At 45.5% G+C, this 20659-nt stretch overlaps 1 protein-coding gene across 11 annotated transcripts in view; it reads left to right on the top strand.

Annotated features, from left to right (window-relative positions):
• The window catches only part of LOC117974479 (uncharacterized), a 50390-nt gene that overhangs the window by 4489 nt on the left and 25242 nt on the right, over positions 1 to 20659 (top strand). For 3 of the 11 annotated variants that reach the window (XR_008619852.2, XR_008619854.1, XR_008619855.1), the window contains exons 2-4: positions 1467 to 6508; positions 13414 to 17785; positions 18372 to 18469. The exons of 1 other annotated variant lie outside the window; for it this stretch is intronic. The gene's annotated coding sequence lies outside the window, so the exon portion shown is untranslated. The remainder of the gene's footprint in view (positions 1 to 1466; positions 6509 to 13413; positions 17786 to 18371; positions 18470 to 20659) is intronic. 7 more of the 11 variants (XR_008619857.2, XR_008619858.1, XR_008619861.2 and 4 more) reach the window with 5 other exon arrangements.

Genomic DNA, 20659 nt, shown 5'->3' with positions numbered 1-20659 from the left:
AGTTACAAAACCAAGCTGTGCCCCGACCACCCTGAGCACATGTCATCAGGACCTCCTGAGGCTGTCGTGGACACATCCTTAATCTTGGCAAAAATAAACTTTCTAAATTGATTGAGACTTTTGGGTTCACAGTTTGCTGGTCCTGGTACTATCAAGATAAAATAAGAGCAATAAAAAGATCACTGGCAAACATTAAGTGCCTCAGAAACGTAGCATGTTCTAAATAGTGTTATTTTTGTCTGTGGGGCTACTTTTGTGCTTAGAGATTCATAAAGCAAGTGAAATAATGTTATGGATTTAGTGGCAATCCATGGTTCATCCATATCATTTATTCACTCTGAAATTTTGTTCTTTGTGTTCATTGGACATAAAAGGCATGTGATAGGGCCAAGTGTTTTTATTGAAAATGTAACACAATAGTATTCCCCTAAAATGTATTTCATAAAAGACTGATTCAAAGGGGAATTTAGGAGATAAATTATATTTTTAAAGAACATGGACGAAGGAAAGAACAGTTTTTCGTGGACTTATCTGTAGGAAAGTTGCATCTTCTTTCTTTAAAACTGCAGAGTCCTCAGGTGTCAAAGAATCAAGGAAGAGAACATAGGCATGCCTGAGAAATCCCCAGAGTTGAATATGCAGGAAACCCACTGTGGTATACAATAGGAGGAAAAAGTTTGTTCAAGTTCCGCAACTCTAACAAAAGAGACTGAAATCAGTGGAATACCAAAAGATTCTTATCACACTGTGATCACCCCCAAAGGCCACCTGGAAACAAAAGCTTTTATAATAGCGTCATGCCAAAGAAAAGCTTTTATCTGTTTTAAATAACTTCAGTTTAGCTTGAAGTAATAATTGGATTTTCTCGGGCACTAGGATTGTGCTTGTGTTTCTGCCTGTGTGCGCGCATGCACGTGTGTGAGGAAGAGAGAGAAATGAGAGAGGGAGAGAAGAGTAGGTCTAGTTGATCAAAATGTAAGTAGAGAGTAGGCTTAGGGAATTGTTTTATTTTATGACAATTTCTTAAAATTAGTATTATTTAAGTGAGTTGTGCCTCCCATGCCTATCTTTAACAACAATTCTTTTAAAAAGGAATGTATTACAAGCAAATATTTTACTTGTGGCTGTTCTTTAGATAGCATACCTGTATTAGGCTGAGAGCATCCTTTAATAATTCAAAAGACTTCACCTTCATTCCCTCTCATCCTATTATCTAATTCTTAAGGTGTGAATGTGAAGAGAACAGAAATTGTGCAAGCAGTATGCTTCTGCTAAGATAGTAAAACAACGAGGAATACGGGCTGTCAGCCCCTTCGCTATCATCACGGGTGATAGAGTAGGAGGAGGCCATGTCGATAATAATAGGGTAATCCATTCGATGGGTTGTGGCCTCTTACCTGTTGTTAGCTTTCCCACCAAGTGGTCCTTTCTAGCTTGTACTCTTCTCTCCCCCTTTCTGTCTGCAGCCTGTCCCTGGATGCTCATAAGCAGAGTGGCTACAGTGCAGCAAGGAAACCTTCCAGCAAACACTGCACTTGGCACAGCCGCAGGCCACATCCCTGCCCACCAGGACCTCTCTGTGATAAGGGCCAACGATGTTTCCATTCCTGTTCATGAAATCACTTGGCGATGAGTGAAATCTGTGTGCGTTGTAACAACAAATGACTGCAACAGAAAATCACCAGATTTCCATCATAACTCAAATGCCAGCCAGGCTTGGTGGATGGGCTCCTGGCTGAAATCTCCATAGCTGCATAATCATTAGCGGTGAGAACAGTCACCTACACGTGAAAGAATGACTAGAGGAAAACAATTCACTCCACTTAAGCAAAGTGATGCTCCCTTTGGCTAATCTAAATACCTTGGGGTTTTGCTAGGTCTTCTCCTTCCTCTCTTCTTCCAGTCGATGAGGGAACTTTGAAAGCCAGTGTGGGAGAGCATTACATGGCTGGATGAAAACTCTGCTGGGTTTACAGTGAGCTGGCTCATTATTCAGTGACACCTCCATCCTTATTCAGCCTTGAATATTTAAATCCATACAGATCGGAACAGTACTCCAGAGCCTGGGAACACCGTGCAATGCGCTCTAAATCCCTGCTTTCATGCATGAAAGACCCGTCATTTTTACCCCTCCTACCAGCCTAATTGACCGCATTTCCGTGAACACTCGCTTGCTGGTTCCTAGCAATGAAGACTGTGGGGTCCTTTCTTTCCAAGGTTGTGCTGGAAAGTGGAGAAGGTAAAGGGGAAAGCAACAGGCAGGCAAGGGGAATCCGGGAGAAGGGACTCATCTGCAGCAGTCATGCCTCTCACGGAATCACAGGCCAGGCTATGAGGAAGAAACGCGGGCTTTGCTCTCGGTCACCTAATGACGCTTTGTCATTTTTAAAGGGCATTGCACTGTGATTGCCATGGATACATGAAAAGATAATGTGCTATTTTTAGCATGAAGCATAAAATAAAATCCAAAGTTGGGCAATATGACCCTCACGCCTCCAGAGAGCCTCATTAAAGTGAGATGTTTCCCTTCAGAGGTGAACTCAGTAAGTAATGTTTAAATTTCTTAATCAGGCCACACAGAGTTCCCAAATAAAAAATAGTTCTGAAAACAAATCCTTCTGTCAGAGCCCGGGGCTTGCACCATGGCAGCAAAATCCTTCTGACTTAAAGTGGAGGGAGAAGGTGGTCTCTGAATGAAAGACATTTCAAATTTTCAGTGTTCTAATTGAGGAATAAAATGGTATCTATTCAGCTAGAAAGTAACCATTGGATCAAATTATACAGTCTTTTGAGTAAGCCAATGTCAGCTTAATAATATTTTAGCATATAATAAAGTCGTGTGTATCAATTCTCATTTTGAACCCAGGTTGAATGTTACTGCTTCAAACAGTAAATAAAAGCTGAGATTCTGAGAATAAGGCCAGCTCTGAATTAGTCAAAATTGTTTTTATTACTAGCAAACAGGCAAACCTGTGATAAAACAGCATTCATTTTCCCCATGCTATTTCAATATCCTATGTAATTTTTCACTGTTGAAAGCACTCCCAGAGTACCCTCATGAATAATCCCTGAAACCCCAAATAAATAAAAACCGTTCTCTGATGAATGGCAGTATTCCACTTCCTGCAGTTGAAATGCAAATTATTTTATCTAATTGTGGCTGTGCGTGGCTCCTGACCCAATGACCATCCCCGCAGATTTTCTCTGCTGGAGTGAGCCTGGGCACCTCATTCCTTTGCAGACACAGAAGGCAGCAGAGCCGAAGATTTCACCACATTACAGGGTTAGGACTTTCAAATCAAGCCTAGTTCAAAGAGGCCGGCCAAAACCTAGCATTTTGTCCAGATATGCAGCTGTGCTCAAATACGGCTTCCGACCTGAAGACCCAGCTGCCAAGACATTTTTCTCAGTTTTATTCTACCTTCTAACTCTTTCTGCCAACAAACACATTAGCCTGCTTTGCCTAGCACATTGCTCTTTTTTGAAGAAGATCACATGTATGTAAAAACACTGACTTTCCCATTGATTCAATTTTTTAAAAACTACCTTGGATAACAGCAGTCCCAATAGACCAGGTTATCCATGAAGTGATGCAAATCGACAGGAAGCTTGACAAATTCTTCATGAGCTGAGCTGATCTCGACGTCGAACTGAGTCTACTCATCTTGTAAACTGGTGAGCCATTTGACCCCCGTAAGGCCAATGTCCTTGTGTCTGAGTCAGAACTGTTCATGAGGTCTCCAAATGGGCCCGTGCAACAGCGGAAGATTATCGTCATAGGAATGCTTAACAGTAGCCCCCTTGAGAATAAAAGATTTCATAGCAGAACTCACATGTCCAAGGATTTCAACGCTCACCTGAGTTCTAGTCCCAATGAGCAGTAACTCCAGGAAGGCACCAGCGAGTACTTGAAGGACAGAGTAGACCTAGAGCAGCCTGGACTCCACTTAATGATGTGTAGGGATCAATTAACAAGAGATTTGCTGGGCACAGTGGCTCACGCCTATAATCCCAGCACTTTGGGAGGCCGAGGTGGGTGGATCACCTGAGGTCAGGAGTTTGAGACCAGCCTGGCCAACATGGTGAAACCCTGTCTCTACTAAAAATACAAAAATTAGCCAGGTGTGGTGGCGGGCGCCTGTAATCCCAGCTACTCAGGAGGCTGAGACAGGAGAATCAATTGAATCCAGGAGGCGGAGCTTGCAGTGAGCTAAGATCACTCCACTGAACTCCAGCCTGGTGACACAGTAAGAAACTGTCTCAAAAAAAAGTTAATAGACAGTGACAGACCAACAATGGGTGTATTTAGTAGGTCACATTTAGGGTGATAATATTTCATGGTCCATGCCATAGATTATTTGTGTCCCTCTAAAATTCATGTATTGAAATCGTAACCCCACTGTGATGGTGTTAGGAGGTGGGGTTTTTTGGAAGGGTTCATCTAGGTCTCAAGGTAGAGCCCTATTAAAGAGATCAGCATCTTTATGAAAGAGCCTCAAGAGAGCTCCCTCTCCCTTTCCACCCTGTGGACACAGCAGGAAGGCACCATCCATGAACCAGGAAGTAGATCTTCGCAAGACCCTGATCCTGCCTGCACACTTGGACTTCCAGCCTCCAGGACCCTGAGACACGGGTGTCTGTTGTTTTCCAGCCAGGCAGTCTGTGGGACATTGTTACAGCAGCTGAAATGGACTGGGACTGTGCACCTCTGCATTTATCTAGGAAGCTCCTATGTGTGTATTCTGATACCAGAACACATGTGTGTTTATTTTTAGTGTTTTGCAACTTAGACCAGATTAATTCATTCCTTCCACACACACATTTCCTGCCTACTACATGCCAGGCACTGGGCAGAATGCAGGGCATGGGTCTTGACCTATTTCACATCAGGAGCTCTCCCATGACCCCAGGCCTCTGAGCTTTAAGTCGGTGCAGACGGAATGGAATTGCTGACTTTGCATCTGCACTCACTTGCACTATTCCCCCACTCAGACCTGTTGAATACGGAGGGTAAGGAATGACTGTGGCACGGTCCTGTCCCAACCTGACGAGAAGCTTGGGTCTGTCTGAAGCCCAGTGTCCCCGATCAGGCCAAGACGAAAGGCAACCTGGTTATCAGGGATGTAAGGTGACATGAACTGACAGGTAATTCAGGAATTGCCTTTGAAGTATATATGTTTCATTTTATTTTTTGAAACGGAGTCTCACTCTGTCGCCCAGGCTGGAGTCCAGTGGCACGATCTCAGCTCACTGCAACCTCCTCCTCCCGGATTCAAGCAATTCTCCTGTCCTAGCCTCCTGAGTAGCTGGGACTACAGGCGCACACTGCCATGCCCGGCTAATTTTTTGTATTTTAGTAGAGACATGGTTTTGCCGTGTTGCCCAGGCTGGTCGCAAACTCCTGAGCTCAGGCAATCTGCCCGCTTTGGCCTACCAAAGTGCCGGGATTACAGGCGTGAGCCCCCACGCCTGGCCTTGAAGTATATTTTAATACAACCAAAATGTTTCTACTTTTACAAAACGTCAGGATCCAAAGTTTAAGCCCTCACCTTAAATAAGGGAAGGAAAGCCTTCGAGTCACAGGATCTCAAGATCAGCCAGGTGGCATGCAGGCACAGAGTGTTATTGAGATAAAAGAGATTGAACAGAAGTAAAGAGAGCAGTTACGTGAGTGGACCATGCGCCCGGAGAGGGAGGCCAAGGAGGCCAAGGGACGGAGGCCTGAGAGCCGCAGAGGAAAGTGGAGGAGACTTCAGTGTCACCCACAGGACTCAGGCTCTCTTTTCAGGAACTTTTAACTGATCAGCTTTTATGCAGATAAATGAGGCCATCTTTCCTGTCCACCCCACCACCACCACCACCACCACAACCAAAAGCATTTCCACTACACTCTCCACATATACATGGTATCAAAAATCACATTTATTCACTTTTATGACAATATACATGAACAAAAAGACACATTTTAGAACCTAATGGCTTGGGACATCAAGACTTTTTTAAATTATTTTTCCTAGAATGAAAAGTATTTATATATTCATGATACTGGAAATGTATTTATTGAGTATACATTTTAAGAAGAAACCACATTTAGACAACCACTGATTGCTTAATTATATTTATAGAACAATCTAAATGACACAAGCTTTGGAAATTTAAAAATAATAACATAACTTGGAAAAATCAGGAGAGAGAGGAAGAAGAAAATGAAGAATGAGTCCATTTGCTAAGTTCCTCATATCTCATACAACAGTAGATAAAGTTGATAAATTTCAAAATGTTATTTTAAGTGAATTATTTAAATTCACAAAGTAACCCCTGGATGAATAAAAGAAAAATAAGAAAGCTATTAAAAAGCAAGAGACTTGGATGGTGCGGTGGCTCAGTCCTGTTGTCCTGGCGCATAAGGACGGGAGGCCAGACGTTTGAGACCAGCCTGGGCAACATAGGAAGCCTTCATCTATACAACAACAACAAAAGAACAAGAGGTTCGCTTAGCAGCTGGTAGGTAAGTCTATTGGATTATTAATTCTTCTAAACGAGCATCAGCAGACACCAAGTAAGGCTGGGCAATCGAGAAGCAGACACAGAAATTGTTAAAAGTGTTTTTTCCAGGGCATGAGACTAGGAATCATGGGAGGCTTTTCATCAGAGAAACTTCTAAATGATATAAGTGTTGGAAGTTTAAACACAGTCACATAACTGAGAAAAATCAGGAGATACAGAGGGGCAGAAGAGCATCAGGTTTAAAAGATTATCCCATACACATGTGTTAGTCCTGTGATATAAAGAAATACAGACATAAATAATTATGGTATATTAGTAATAATACTTGTGGCCAGACACAGTGGCTCACATCGGTAATCTCAGCACTTTGGGAGACCAAGACAGGCAGATTGCTTGAGTTCAGGAGTTCGTAACCAGCCTGGGCAACTGGCGAGACCCACTCACCCCGCTGCCTCCATCTGTACAAAAAATACAAAATATTAGCTGGGTGTGGTGCCACGTGCCTGGGGTCCCAGCTACTTGGGAGGCTGAGGTGGGAGGATTGCTTGAGCTCCGGGAGTTGATTGAGGCTGCAGTGAGCTATGGTCCTGCCACCGCACTTCATCCTGGGTGAAAGAATGAGTCCCTGCCTCAAAAATAAAAGTAAATGAAATAAAATTAAAATTAAATTAAAAGTATGAATAGAGAAAAGTGTTCAAGATATATTTGATTGATAATTTTTTACTGTGGTAAAATATGTACTTCATAAGATGTGCTATGTTAACCATTTTTAAGTGGACAACTCAGAGGTATGACATCCATTCACATTGTGCGACCGTGACTACCATCCCTCCACAGAACTCTGCATCTTCCCAAACTGAAACCCTGTGTCCACTAAATAAAATCCCCATTCCTCCATTCCCTCCCCCTGGCAACACCATTCATTCTACTTTCTGTCTCTGTGATTTTGACTGCCCTAAGCACCTCTTCTAACTGGAACCATAAGTCAGTGCACTTCTGAGACTGGCTTGTTTCTCTTAGCAAAATGTCCCCAAGGTCGTCCGTGTGGCAGCATGTGCCAGAATTTCCTTCCTCTTTAAGGCTGCATAATATTGCATAGTATGGATAGACCACATTTTGTTTATCTATTCATCTCTTGGTGGACAAGTGCATATTTATATTCAGATAAACACACAGAATGCAATGAGTGTTTCCATGGGGACACAGGTCAACTCACGGTGTCCAGTGGCAACTCAGAAGCCATCTGGTCTACCGTCTCTGCAGCAGCCCTCGTTTGACCATCTGACCCTTCACTTGCTACCCCTCCCACATTGTCACCCCTGAAATGTTCATGGACTTGCTGGCCTACCTTCAATGGCCACCCCCACTGCCACCCCTCAGGTGTGAGTCACAGGGGCACTTCTTTGTTCACCGCAGCCCCAGTAATGACAGCTGTTCACGGCATGCAGTAGGAATTTGATAAATACTGTTGAGTGTCTCCAATAATTATAGCAGTTCACGGCATGCAGTAGGAATTTGATAAATACTGTTGAGTGCATGAATGAATACTTGTGATGGTTACACTGGGACCAAAAAAAAAAAAAATCAAGAAACGGAATGAAATGGATGATGACTTTTCACTTTTAATTCTATGAAGTTTGATTTTTGAAATCTATAGCAAGTATTATATTCTAATTTGAAAAGTTTAAAAATAATGACCTGGAAGTAAATAACCCCTAATCCGAAAGGTGAGCTGTAGTCGGTAGGGTCTTCCATGTACTCAGGCTCACAAAGGAGAGAGATGGTGGCTTAAGGAGTCCCCAGCTGTGCCCCCAAATCTCTTCTCAAAAATATGTGTAGCCCGGGCTGCACCCAGCCCTGAAACCAGCCCAAGGCTCTCCTTTCCTCTGCTGTCAGAAGGAGGGACACCTAGGGTCAGGAGGGGCTTGCTGTGGCACCTCCCACACACCCCCATGGCCAGCTGACCCCAGTGCGCTGAGGCTTTCAGGACTTTGCTGAGTGTGTGACCACGGGCAGCTGCGAATGACCCTGAGGAGGGGATGGTGCCAGCCGTGTGGCCGGCAAGCAGCAGGCTGTGGTGGCAGGTAGGAACTTCCTTCTGCTCAGGGAATAGCTGCTGGTATCAACAGAGCCCGAAAGAAATATGCTGTATGCCATTAACTTAGATCTGTTTCATTTACATTCCATCAGAAAACTGACTCTGCCTTGTTGTGGAGAACTTGACTTTACGGGTTGGCTCTGCTGGGAACAGGTTTGTAGAGGAAGGGCTGAAACACGAAACAAAGAGAAGGTTCTGAGAAAGGCCAGGACGATATCCTGTTGTTGTTCAGTGATTCCCTAAACAGAACACTTTGTGAGGGCCCTGCTGGAGGCCCAGGGTGGTTGTTCCTAACAATACCAGCGGCCAGAGGAAGCCATTAGATGAGTGGGTCAGGAGGAGGCGGTGCCACCGCCCAGGAGTCATTTCTGGGTCGTGTGTCGTGGCCACAATTTGCAAAACACGAAGGAGAAGAAGAAAAAATGATTGGCAAGTGGCAAAAGGAAGGCAAAAGTTGCACTCTGCTCCCTGAAAGGCAGCAGAATTAAATTGCCAGCAGGACCAAACAACGTCCATGTGGTGAAGGAACCAACCTGAAAGACAAACAGAAAGAAACGCTGGCAGGTGGGGAGTTAGGGGAGTCCGTGAAGGGCATGGCGCTCACCAGGAACCAGCGCAACGCCCCCTGCAGCCTGATCTTGCTGGCACCGAAGCACACAGCCTGGGAGCTTGTGGAAGACACAACATTCCGATTCAGTAGCTCCTGAGAGTCTGTGTTTCCAACAAACTCTCACTGCTGCCGGCCTGGGGACCACACTTAGAGACTAAGAATTGCATTTGCTGCTTCTCCCACCTTCCACACGGTGGGTCCACCCGGGGAGCTTTAACAACTGCCAGTGCTGGGGCCCCAGCTTCTCCACTTGTGATCTAACCGGTCTGGGGTATGGGCTGGGCTTCAGAATGTTTTAAAGCTCCCCAGGTGACACTAATGCTCAGCAGTTTGAGAAGCACTGATGTGGATGAAACGATAATAAGTAACCAGTGGCAATGTGGAGAATTTCAGCCAAGCAATACCACTCATAGACTCCTAAAAAGCCTGAATCCTGGATAAACTTTCAAATCACAGAAGCACATCTTTGTGTTTCTTCTTCATTGGAACAGGTGATAACTGTGCAAATAAAACCAGTTGCCTCCCAAACTGCTCTGAGTCTAAAATAGGACCAAAGAGAAAGAAGTTTTCAGAAAACAAGATGGCCAGTGCATCAGGAGTGAGTTCACCTGGACAGGAAGAGAAACTCACAGAGTCTCCTCTCCTAGGGTGTCCGTCATCAGCTCCACCTCTTCCTGAGGCCACCTCCACCTCACCACTTACATCAGCTCTTCCAGTTCCTGAGCTCAGCTGAACTACCTAATTCGGGGATCTTGAATATCAGCTAGAATTTTGCTGGGTTGAATGTAACAAACAGGAAAAACCCATGACTTATAGGAGATTGAAGGGTATCTCCCCCACACAGCTACGAGACTGGAGGTGGTAGGGCTGGGCTGGGATGATGGCTTCCCGGGTATCAGGGTCCCAGACTCTTTCATTTCATCTCACTCACTGCTCTGCCTCATGGTAAAAAATGGCTGCCCAGGTGCCAGCCAGCACTTCCGCACAGCAGCCAGGAGGACGAGCAGGGGGCAGCTTTTACGCTCTCCTTTAAGGCAGTCCTGTCCATTGGTCAGAATTTAGTCCTGTGCCCTTCCTAGCTGTGAGGAGGATTGCAAAGTGTTGTACTTGCCAAGACAGAAGTCCCAAGCTACAAAGTTGGAGAAAGAAGAATTCATACTACAAAGAATCCAGTAGTCTTTGACAAGTCCTCTTTTACTTACCCTATTTGACTTCCTACATCTCTTCTCTAACCAGTAATTCACACGAGCCAGGTACTATGCCAAGCCCTTCATACCCACTGTTGCGTTTAGTCCTCATGCAACCTCATGAGGGAACATTTTCAGAATCCAAATGGAGTTCCCTGTGTTAAAACCCTGACACGCTGGGGAAGGCCATGGAGGGAGGGCTCTCATGAGTGAGGCATTGCAACTTTTCACAAAAAACCACTTCTGCCAGGACATCTGCCAGCAACTGCCTGTCCAGCCTCAGACAGGCATCACCCTTGTTATTGATCCTTGTGGCCCAGGATAATTATCTCAAAACAATTCTGCAATCCTCATTTTCTTAAAAAAAAATTATCTCTTTTTACTTCTCTGGATAAGCAATTAGTTTACCATGGCACACACATGCCTATCTTAATGCCTACGCCCGAATAAACACCATTGTCCTTTAGATAGTTTCCTTCTTTGTTATTTAGGTTGACAGAGGTCAGCTTCATTTAGACAACTTGCCAAGGTTACCCAGCTTAGTTTAGGTAACTTGCCAAGGTTACCCAGCTAGCAGCTGATGTAATTAAGGTTTGAACCCTGGTAAGTCTCACTCCAAAGCTATTAACAACTCCGACGTTTCCGGCATGGGTTTGATAAACAGACCCAGAACCTCACAGTAGAGGCTTCTAAGCCAATTCATTCATAAGTGCCTGAGCCCCGCCCCTAGAGAAGCCAGATCCGCACATCACAACTGTGGGCTCTTGCACTGCAAAGGCTACTGACTGTACTTTAGTTTTGCTTTGCCTCTTCCTTCTCTTCCTTCTCCTTATTCTAAGAAAATATTCCAGGAGCTTCCAGAGTTGTGCGGTGCAGCAAAGCTCTTCCTTCTCTCCTGAACTTTGATTTCTTATAAGCTTAATAGAGCCGGGTATTCTAGTCATAGCGCCTTGGCTAAAGAAGCATTACTGAATTGTTCCCATTGGCTTGTGAAATTCTTTATATAAAATATGAGCTTGTTTCCTTATTCCTTGTCTCAATAAACAGAAGTCAGTGAGCCCACGCCGACATCCCTTTAATGATTTCAGATGACCCAGTACCTTGCCTTGTCATTCCCAATATAAATCTCATCAACCTTTAAATTACATGTGGAGCGGGAGTCTACACCATAAACACCAACCTGGGGAAATACACTCGACATGGTTTCTTACATCAGCCCCTAACACGACCTGTTTTCCCTGAGGTTGAGCTCTGCTTCCTAAATATGCAACAAGCAGGCAAAAAGCAGGCTAATGGATCATTCTGATCCGTTGAGTTATGGTTTATTTGAAGAAATCTTCATTTCCTCAGGTCCCTTAGAGCACATACGAGTTTCACACTTGCTGAAGGTGAGTTTCTCTACATCACTAGTCCTGTGGCTTCCCATGCAGCCAGTGCAAAGGGAAATGTGCAAGAGAGACGCCTTCTTCCAAGTGCTGCTCGTCACTTTAGACGATTAAAAATCATCTCTCGATAGCCCCTCCACTGCAGAGCATTTTCATACACGTCTTTCCGTCTGCAAACTTTTGTTGGAGAAAAAAAAAATCTACCTAAGCCAGTCTCCAGGTATTGTGTCTACAGCTGGGTGCATCTGATAAGGAATAAACTTGAGTTATCACCGGGGGCTCTGGAGTCAGCATCTAAGAAATGACATTTGGAGCGAAGATGAAGGATCCCCTGAGCGGACATCCAATGATGGTTATGATAAGGTCCAGGAGCCTCTGTGTGCAGAAATGTTTATGTAAAATCAGATCAAATAAAAGGTCTCTCCCTGGTCCCTCAGCCAAATCATCTTTCACTTAGTGTAGTTAAACAAATATTGCTCCGGCTATATCAGATTTAACCTTTTTAAATGTGCACTGTGAGTTTATCCAACCTTTGTTTAAAAAGAATAGCACTTTTGAGTTCAGGCCTCTCTGAGGAGTTTTGCTTTCCTGCCAATCTTCAGGAGAGACCTCCGTCCCCTTGTTTAGGTTTGGATGGAGAACCAGGAAGACAGACATAGGTCACTTTACCAGGCTGCCTGAAAAACACCCACAGCACTGAAATAACTCTCACCAAGAGAGACACCAGCGGGGCGGGCTCTAATTAACCCTCACCAAGAGAGACACCAGCGGGGTGGGCTCTAATTTGGAATTGAACCAAAACAAGCCAAAAGGGACCTCATGGACCATCTGGCCAAGAGCATGGGGTTCGAGGTGGACTTGGCTTCCAGACCCGGCCCTGCTTCATGCTGAATGGGAGGGCTCACAAGACGGGAGGTCTCAGGCTCTCCAGACCCAGCTTTCCTATGGAAAATAGGGAATAGGGATGGTAAAAGTAACCGCCTCGTCTAAGTGGTTGTGAAAATTAAATAGGATCCTGTGTAGGAGGTACTTAGCATGGTGCAGGGAACTGTGTAAGCTTTTGTTAGATTTTCCCTGGCCCCAGACGGCATACGTGGTTAATTTCTGTACCAGGACTAGGAGCCGGTTCTCACTGACGGCCATTCCTCCTCAAGGGGGAGTGACGCGGGGGTGGAGCAGACAAGGCTGATCATGTCCTCTAGTGCCCTGAGGCCTGCCTCACTTCCCACAAGCATGGCCCTCTGCAGTCTGCTTTCAGGCCCATGAGGCCTCGCTGTGCCCAGACCACATCTCCAAATTCAACCCCTTCCACTGCATTCTGCTGAGCCAGAGTTTAGTCACAGAAACGCCAAGTCCCGGAGCAGTGGTGTTGCCACCGTAAAGTGGGGGTGTTGTGCTTTTTGGGTGTGCCATGCCCCTTCCTTAAGGCCTGTAGTTAACACTGCTTTCAGCTACGGGGACCCCCTGGGCCAGCCGTCCACCCTCCCTCCAGGTGTCTGTTTAAATGGCATTTTCTCAGACATCCCAGTACAGATTAGAACTTGTTACACACCCGTACAGCACCTCGTGATTTTATCTTCAACACAGCATCATGAACTTGGATGGTTTCATTTCTCTCTCTTTTAGAGACAAGGTCTCTAAAGGATCATCTCCGAAAACACACTCAAGGTTTGCAGGGCACAGCAAGGAAGTGTCAAAAGAAACACATTGCCGACGCACGATAGCGCCACCCAGGTCTTTCTGGAAGGACCTAAAATGGACACGTGCTCTCTTCCCCCCTCCCAAGAGCTGATGACGCTGTTGAAAACCTAATAAGGGAGGACAGACAGAGACTTAGGAGTCAGCACACCTGGGCTGAGATTCTGACTTTGTTCCTTCTCTGCCACATGACCAGCATTGGACCTCTCCGAGATGCGGCTGTCTTTGACAGAAAATGGGGCTAGTGATATTACCTGGTTAACAACGTGGGAAAACCCTCATGATTTAACATCCAGCGGAAAACCAGGACAGCATGCTCTGCACTGAGAACTGTAGGGACCACAGTATGCTAATACACACGTGCACATTCCTATGTGACTGCAACAGGAGACGCCCAGAGCGGAAAAGCTCAAGCCTCAGAGAAGAGCAGCTGCTTCTGGGTTGGGGGGCGATGGGTGAGTTTGGCTTCCTTCCTTATATCTTTCTGTGCTTATCATAGTTACACAGTGACCTTAGGAGCAATGACAGGCACTGGGTGGGCTGGCTGTGCCCACCCCCAGCTGCCACCTCACCATCAAGGTGGTCTGTTCATAATGCTCAGCTTCTCTGGGCTGCAGCTTCTCCATCGAAAGAGAGCAGTGGGCAGTTGTTGGCTTAGAGAGTGGTTGCGAGGATTTAATGAAATGTGGACGGGCGCTGAGCACCACTATCCACACTGTTCACAATAGCAAAGACATGGAACCCACCAAGATGTCCATCAACGGTAGACTGGATATAGAAAATGTGGCACACATGGCATGTGTATACCTCTGTAACAAACCTGCACATTCTGCACATGTACCCCAGAACTTAAATAATAATAATTTTAAAAAGAAATAGGTTTCAGACCCAGAAACTAAAATATGGGTTGTATTTTCTTTATGAAATTTCAAAAAAATTATATTGTGTTAAAATACACATAACTTAAAATGTACCATGTTAACCCTCAAAAAAATGTGGTACATAGACATCATGGAATACTATGCAACCACAAAAAAAGAATGAGATCATGTCCTTTGCAGGAACATGGATGGAGCTGGAGGTCACTATCCTTAGCAAACTAACACACAGGAACAGAAAACCAAATACCACATGTTCTCACTTACAAGGGGGAGCTAAATAATGAGAAGCAATGGGCACAAAGAGGGGAACAACACACACTGGGGCCCACTTGAGGGAGGAGGGTGGGAGGCGGAAGTTAGAAAAAATAACTAGCGGGTACTATGCTTAGTACCTGGATGATGACATAATCTGTACACCAAACTCCCATGACATAAGTTTACCTATATAACAACCTGCATGTGTACCCCTGAACCTAAAATAAAAGTTTTTAAAAAGAATGAAAAAATTAAAAAAAAAGAAAAGAAAAGAAAGGAAAACAGGGAGGACAGCGTTGCACTGCCTCGGAGCAGACATGGCCTGGGAGAGGCTGTGTGACTCCTCAGCTCTACCCAGCAGAAGCTGCACTAAGTCAGGCCTTTGTTCCGAGAAACAACAAGAGATGACAAAGCGTAGACAGTACGTCCCCTCTCTCTGAAACATCCACCTTGTCACTAGCTGTTCATCAGTTTCTGATCACATGCGACTGCCATTCTTGGTGGCATCCATCGTGCACAGCCAGCTCTGTGACCACGCAGCTTGACCTGTTGTTTAAGACCACAATCCTTGCTCTGCAGCAGGGTTGAGAGGGCTAGGTGGGAATGTAGGTGAAGCACCAGGTATTGTGGCAGGTGTGTGTTTCTGTCTCTCCTCTGTCCCTTGGCCTGGGAAGGTGCAGAAGAGTGAAGCAAAGACCCAGGTGGAAATGCTCCCTGCTTCCCCGCTCTGGGCGACCCCAGGGCTGGGGTGAGAGAGGACACACCCACCGCTTGTGTAAGAATCCCCCATGATTTCTGACACCTGGTTGCTAAAAGTCACATCATTCTGCAGGCAGTCAGTGAAGGATGCTATCTGAGCCTCTTGCTAACCCAGCTACATAGCTTGGGATCCAGTCGGTCCGTTTTGTCTTGGCTAAGAGCACAGCCATTTCGCTAGCACTTGATAACATGGGGTCTCTAGGACTCCATTAAAATCTCAGGGACTTCACACCAGGATAAAGCACACTCTCTTGTCATTTTCCATTTTCTAGGAAGACTTCTACCGTTCGATTGTTTTTTTTTTTTTTTTTGAGACAGAGTCTCATTCTGTCGCCCAGGCTCGAGTGCAGTGGCACGATCTTGGCTCACTGCAAGCTCTGCCTCCCGGGTTCATGCTATTCTCCTGCCTCAGCCTCCTGAGTAGCTGGGACTACAGGCACCCACCACCACTCCCGGCTAATTTTTTTGTATGTTTTTTAGTAGAGACGGGGTTTCACCATGTTAGCCAGGATGGTCTCGATCTCCTGACCTCGTGATCTGCCCACCTTGGCCTCCCAAAGTGCTGTGATTACAGGCTTGAGCCACCACGCTGGTCTATAGTTAAAATTTTAAAAACACAATCGCTGAAAGCAAACATGGCCAGGAGACTTAGGGTGCATCTCCGTTAATCACTGAATGGGAAGAGCTAGCTTACAGAAGTTAGGAGCTAAAACAGAACTTGGGAGGACCACACCAGCGAAAGGGACAGAGGGAGGACTATAGTCTGATGAGGATGCTGGTGTCCATGGCTCCTCTGCACGGTTGGTGTTATTTCTCACTGGTAGACTCTGATAAGCTGAAGGATGCCCTGCCCTGTGATGCCGGAAATGCCTGGAGGCTGAGAACCCCTCCAGCGTATATGCGGATGCTCAGAACAAGACGCCACCGGTTTTTCCTCGATTCCTTCCCAGGAGCTGCTATCACTGGGAGAAAAACGTACATCTTTAGGCCCAGCCCACTGGGTGCCTGCATTTTCCCAGCAGCCCCCGAGTCCTGTGGTGTTGCTAGTTATTTTAATTGAGTGACACACAAGGTGGGTATGAATGAATTTTACAGCCAATTAGGGCTAAGCATGGATTGTACAGGAAACAGAGTCTTTTTAGTGCAAATTTATGGTCCACTCAAGACACATAACTTATAACAGGACTAGTAACCGCAGCTGAGCAGGCTTCTTTCCGGAGCCTCTTGTCCTCTAAGCGGGTTTTTCTGGACACTTGCAGTAGGTAAGGAGGCTGTGGACTATGGAACTGAGCAAAGACAGGTTCGGGGCTCACCCTTACCGATCCGCTCCGCAAACCTCCGGAATCCCTCTGCCTCTCTGTTCTGTTGTTCTTACCTAAACAATAAGCTATCGGCCTCAGCTGTCTCCGGGAAACTTCTTTGAACTCTAAGAGGGCAGGTTTTACTTGTTCTCCTCGAAATGCATTTCAGACTGGGAGTGGAGCGTGGGACCGGGAACATTAAGTTAGAGCAGGCTGCAAACCCTCCACCTGGAAATGTGTCTGCACTGCTGTCACCAGCCTGCCTGGGTCTCGGCTCCGTCCTTCCCTTGGTGTGTCCTGGGGTAGGCATTGAATGAGAAAACCATGGTTGCACAGGCAACACATCCTTTCCTTGAACAGTGTGCACTTGAGGAACGAATTAAGACCCGTAAACAAGGATGAAAGCCACCGCCATGCAGACTTCAGCTCCTCCTCCATGAAGGACGCCGCCTGGGAGGTGAGTCCAGGCCGGGCCAGGGAAGGCCTTCTGCGGGAAGGTGCATTTTCACCTTACAGCTGGAAAGTAGACAGCTGCGTCACAGTTTCACTCATGCCGGTCTCTTCCTGTGCACATTCAATGTTAACATTATTCTGGCAAAAGCCTTGCTGCAGATAGTCTCTCCGGTCCCTCCTACATCTCTTTCCAGAAGACAGTTTAAAAGGACACATTTCATCACCTCTCAGAAGGGGTTAACATCACAGAATTCCAAGTCTGAGGGTGGAGCCCTGATCCCGAGAAGGTTTTGTTGAGTTCGGGACAGTATTTCTTTACCCATCCTTCATGAAGATAAAAAATGAGGCAAAATAGACACTAAAATGGTCTCTGACATCTCCTCATGCCACCAGACAAGGAGTAACCATGGTAACCAGAAGCCTAGAAAAATTAGGGAATGAGGAAGACCAGGAATGAGAGCTCCCCTCAGCCCTGGGGGGACCTGAGTGTCCACAGCTGAGCCTTCTCTGCTTCCCTCTTCTCTTCCGGATTCTGATGGAGGATATTTTCATCTTCCTCCCAAAATCATCAGAAAGCATAAGGACATATATAAACCGCTTTGCAAAAAGAGAGTGCATGGAATAAAAGAGAAAATGAAGAAGAGGAGAAAGGTAAGATACTCCTTACACACACACAAGACTAAAGGAATAACCTGGGCTTTGAAAAGAGCATTAAAAGTTTGTTTAATAAAATAGTCTTTGCTGCAAGAGCTTCTAAAGAGATCAGATATAAAAACCAAATCACTGGGATCTTTTCAAAGAAGGGACTCCCATCGTGCCCCTGAGGAGGTTGTCAGTTCCCCCAACAGTCCAGGAAAGATCCCCTGCGGCCCAGTGGCTCTGCTCACCCTGAGGCCATCCTGTTTGAGAGATTTGCTTCACCTGGGCTGGGAAGAAGAGGAAAGGTTTTCTGGAGAGCAAGCTCAGGAAACCCACCCTTCCCGAGTGCCTCCAAGGCCCCAGGAGCCTGGCAGTCCTAGCCTGGTCTCTCCACAGGCCGCAGCCTCCCTTGCTTTGCCCTCTTTGGTTTGAAAGTTTCTCAGTATACGTGTTGATTTCCACACAGCTTGGAGGTTTCTCTTATGTCCTGTATGTATGTATGTTCCACCAAATCTGAACATTGTGTGTTTGGGGGAGTTTGTGTGTTTTCTGTTTTGTTTTGCCTTTTTTGAGATGGGGTTGTGCTCTGTTCACCCAGGCTGGAGTGCAATGGTGTGATCTCAGCTCACTGCAGCCTCAACCTCCCTGGCTCAGGTGATTCTCCCACCTCAGCTTCCTGATTAACTGGGATTACAGGTATGTGCCACCATGCCCAGCTAATTTTTTGTAGTTTTAGTAGAGACAGGGTTTTTGCTACGTTGCCTTGGTTGGTCTCAAACTCCTGGACTCAAGCAATCTGCCCACCTTGGCCTCCCAAAGTGCTGAGATTACAGGTGTGAGCCACCACACCCAGTCCAAATCTGAACATTAAAGGCATGTATGTGTATACATTAAATGTATATCTATTCATTTGAAATGTATGCTTAATTAAATCTGAGACTGTGGACTAATCTATAAAACCAAGTCATTCAAAGTGAGGGCTAGACCAGGGATGACTCTCTACAGACAGAGCTGTATCAGCCTGGGAGGACCAACAGTAGATGCTTAGGATCAAAATTCTATAGTCACATCTGTTTTAATTCCTAAAACCATTGTCAACTGGGCTTTAAAATAAAACCTACAAAATGCTATAAACTGCAATCTACTTGAGGCTATTTTATAGCAAGGAGAGGCACTTCAGGTTGAAGGAATGGGTTTGCTCCTCAGGATACCTCATTGAAAAGGGCATCAACTCCAAGCCAGAGGCTAAGTTGGAGGAAACAGTTCCCTGGGACTCTGGAAAGCCGCAAGCAGTAGATTCAGACTCTCCTGGCTGTGGACTCAGCTCCCTCCCACTGTGTTCCTACCCAAGTCTCAGCTTAAGAAAACAGAAAACATTATGTTTATAAGCTTTCCTCTAAATACAAGCAAATGCATTGTGTATTTGTTTCCTGAATGGTTCAGTAAAGTCTGCACATCTAGAGATTTTTTTTTTTTTTTTTTTTTTTTTTTGAGACAGGGTCTTACTCTGTCACCCGGGCTGGAGTGCAGTGGCGCTATCTCAACTCACTGCAACCTCTGCCTCCCTGGTTCAAGTCATTCTCCTGCCTCAGCCTCCTGAGTAGCTGGGACTACAGGTGCCCATCATCATGCCCAGCTAATTTTAGTATTTTTAGTAGAGATGGGGTTTTACTGTATTGGTCAGGCTGGTCGTGAACTCCTGACCTCATGTGATCCACCCGCCTTGGCCTCCCAAAGTGCTGGGATTACAGGCTAGAGCCACTGCTCCTGGCCCCCGGTCATTTTTGCCACAAACATTGAGCTCAGATTTGGCTGGGCCCCTCCTCTCACAGATGAGGGAAACAGCAATTTTGCATGTCTCTGCTCTAAATTTCGTGACCACCAGAAGCTGGATGGAAGTAGACTGCATCTGGGCCTGTCTGCAAAGTCAGGTCTCTTTTGTAAATATTTTGTATCCCTTGGCTAATTACACAAAGCATTAGTCTGATCTCACAGTGTGGGAGGTCTGTGACTTTGCTGACTCTTGATACCAGCCCATAGGCAGACTGGAACATTTCAAAATCATTTTTTAAAAGTTCATGAGAGTAAAATATAATGAAAATTGTTCCTAAAAAACAAAACTGTGAAATAGCTGTTGACTCTTTTAAAAAATAACAGAAGTAGCTCAAGATTCTAAAAACAGCAGAGGAGATTGTTCTGTGTAACCAGCAATGAGCAGGCAGGCTGTGTGATGATCGACATCTGTGTTTGCAAGAGCCAAAGGGTGCCGCTCTTTTACGGGTCTTGGAAATAAATCTTCGGGATGTAGATAGCTAAGAGCTGACCATTGTGTCTCCATTTCAAATTGTGTCCGTTTAATGTGGAAGAGGATTTATGAACTTTATTATCAACATGTAGCTTGTTGAAAATCAAATTTTTGTTTATTTCAGGAAAGCAGAAGTACTCAAATTATTTTATTAGACTTGATGAAAAATGGGCTGATTGCACTCAGAGACTTTGATTCTGATTCTAGCTCTCTAACCTTCAGCACTTCTCTGCTATTTCTCTTTTAGGTTATATTTTTAAATGAAAAAATAAGCAAAATCCTCTGCAGTGTTGAAAAAAAGTTGAAGAGCTTGGTCCATGGGTAGATTAATAGATAGGAAGATGATGGACCAACAGATGGATGAGTGGGTGGATGAGTGAGTGGAGGGGCGGATGGGGGAATAGATGGATGGTTGGATAGGTGGGTAGATGGGGGGATGGATTGATAGATGGATAGGTGGATGGGTGGGTAGGTGTGTGGATGAGTGGGTGGATGAGTGGAGGGGTGGATGGGGGAATAGGTGGATGGTTGGATAGGTGGGTAGATGAGTGGATGGATTGATAGATGGATAGGTGGATGGG

Source organism: Pan paniscus, chromosome 8 (assembly GCF_029289425.2).
Source record: "Pan paniscus chromosome 8, NHGRI_mPanPan1-v2.0_pri, whole genome shotgun sequence".
NCBI lineage: Eukaryota > Metazoa > Chordata > Mammalia > Primates > Hominidae > Pan > Pan paniscus.
This window is presented reverse-complemented; position numbering and strand designations above follow the sequence as displayed.